The 2,433-nt window shown below is 31.4% G+C and overlaps 1 protein-coding gene across 1 annotated transcript in view; it reads right to left on the reverse strand.

Annotated features, from left to right (window-relative positions):
- The window catches only part of LOC105819659 (CUB and sushi domain-containing protein 3), a gene marked incomplete at both ends in the record, with an annotated part of 761,280 nt that overhangs the window by 329,139 nt on the left and 429,708 nt on the right, over positions 1-2,433 (reverse strand). The gene's annotated exons all lie outside the window — the stretch shown is intronic.

Genomic DNA, 2,433 nt, shown 5'->3' on the forward strand with positions numbered 1-2,433 from the left:
TCTCTGGGAAAATCATTTAAATATAAAATATCTTGACTAAAATATTTTACTTGTTATTTATATCTTTTCCAAAACGTGAAGCATAATTATAGATATATAGATATGTATTTTGTAAGGTAAAACTTTGATCTTGATCACTAAGTAGTAAGTGAGATTATGTGTGTCAAATATTTAGCTGCTAATACAATAAAACTTTTGCATATCCTCTTCTTCATCTATCTCCTTTCCTCTGTCCTGCTGGTTGGTGAAAATCACTCTTTACTGCTGTCAGTCATCATGGCCCTTAAGAGAATTGGATATATGATGGTGGCTGGAGTTGCAGGCACAAGGAAAAAGGACTAACTTTTGTTGAGCAACTGTCATGTACTGAGTCATACATGAGGTGATTTTACATATCTTTCATTTGTTAGAGCTATAAGTTATCTTACAATATAGATGTGATTATCCACATTTTACATTTGAGAAAACTTGGCAGGAAAGAGATTCTCACAACTCGCCAAAGTTCACAAAGCTTAGGAAAGGTTAAAGTGTAGATGTGAAATGTATGCCTTCATCGAGATCACTGTATGGAAAGAAGAATCCTTGTCTCTAAATGGGTGTTAAGCTCTTGATTTCTTTCAAGATTCTTCTCCTGCCTCTACAAATTTTCCTGAACTTAAGCAACACCAGATAAATGGGCCATGATCAAAGAAGTTTTCCTTCAATTAAACAAAAGACAAGCATAAGTTTTCTGATGCCATGTATCAGCTATAATGAAGGCCAGATTTCCTCCCAACTTTACTGAAGTCTCCTGTAAGAGACAGTGGTGTGCTACTGTGGACTGAGCATAGTACTTGGACTCAGAACACCGTGATAGTGATTGATCTTCCTCTAGGTTTGTGTACAACCTTGGGTTTTTTAATAGACATCATATCTTTCCTGATAAAATAGTTGTGCTAAACCTACTTTCACAACACTGGTGGGTTTTTGGAATGAGATACTACATGATAGAATCCTTCACAGATGTAAAATACCATATTATGGTGTTAGTATATATTAATATTTTGTTAAACTATAATCTTAAAACATAAATGAGGAAGTTATACAGAAAATTTTCTAAAGGAAAAAGTTATTTATTATCCATCTAACATCTAGAATTAAGATAAATTTCACCAAATTCTACCAAAAGAAACCAACCAACCTATACACTAAATATTGAATCAAATTAAACATATGTAAACAAAAATAAACAAAAAGTAAGTTTCCAAAATTACCTTTATCAGTTGCCTTACTGTCCAAAGAGTCAAAAGCCTTATATAACCTATGTATACATAAATCATTTTAGTAAATGCTAATGTTAGTTCTATACTTGACATAAAATCTGAAACTTCATCTGGAGTTTGTTCTAGGAATATATTCATCATTTGCACCTTGTACCAGAAAAAAGACTATTTATTCTCCAAATAAGTGAAATAGAAGCAAACTTTTGGAATATGACCTACTTATAATTTGTCCATTGTCTGTAACACAACTTTGTATGTGGCTGGCAATGCTGAGGACTAAACTATGATTTTAAAGCAAGTATGGAATAGAGAATTGGTGTTAGATATATATAAAGTAAATAGTACAAAGAGATTAAGAATAAACTAGTATTGCTAAAATTGAACATCTGCTCAGATGAATATACAAATAATGTGCATTTTATGTGAATAAAGTTTGATCTTTGAAAAGATAAAAAAATAAGATATATATGCATATGCATATGTGGAATCATAAATACAAAAAGGAATACTTTTGTTTTAAAGCATAGGCAAAGTAGGAAAGTTCAAAAAGAATTGGAGAATATTATAAAACATTCATTCCATTTAAAGGAATATTTCTCCCCATCTTGTAACTTATATGTACACCTACAGTGGAATTTATAAAGGTCAATAGGCTTCACTGTAAATTTCAATAAGCTTAAAAGCAATCGCAGCTAATTTGAAAATGGGGGAAAAATTCCCACGGCAATAATTTCGCTTTCTAAATTTGTCCACAGGGTGATTTTCTTTCAGCCATTCTAGTAAAGATTTAGGCATGAATAAACCTACTCTCAAAGAAATACTTTAATAAAACAAAATTAACCTGAGGTCACTTTTTTTGCAATGTCAGGTTTTCACAAATGCATTCATTAAAATCTATTGCAAATGTGGACTAAATCTTAAAAATGTACATATAAACAATTTCTTCTCAACCTATGTAACAGGCTGGTATAAATTTGTTTACTTTGAGAGAAAATATTAACTCTGTATGACTTAAAATCCTTCTGGAGTCGCTAGATGCTAATAGGAAAAATTGGGGCTTTGTAATGAGACACATCTGCATACAAATCATGGTTCTACCACTTACAAACTTTATGATCTTAGGCAAGTTATTTAACTCTCTAAGGCTCAGGTTGTTCTAATGAAAAATAGG

Source organism: Propithecus coquereli, unplaced genomic scaffold (assembly GCF_000956105.1).
Source record: "Propithecus coquereli isolate 6110/MARCELLA unplaced genomic scaffold, Pcoq_1.0 Scaffold494, whole genome shotgun sequence".
In the NCBI taxonomy this organism is placed as follows: Eukaryota; Metazoa; Chordata; class Mammalia; order Primates; family Indriidae; genus Propithecus; species Propithecus coquereli.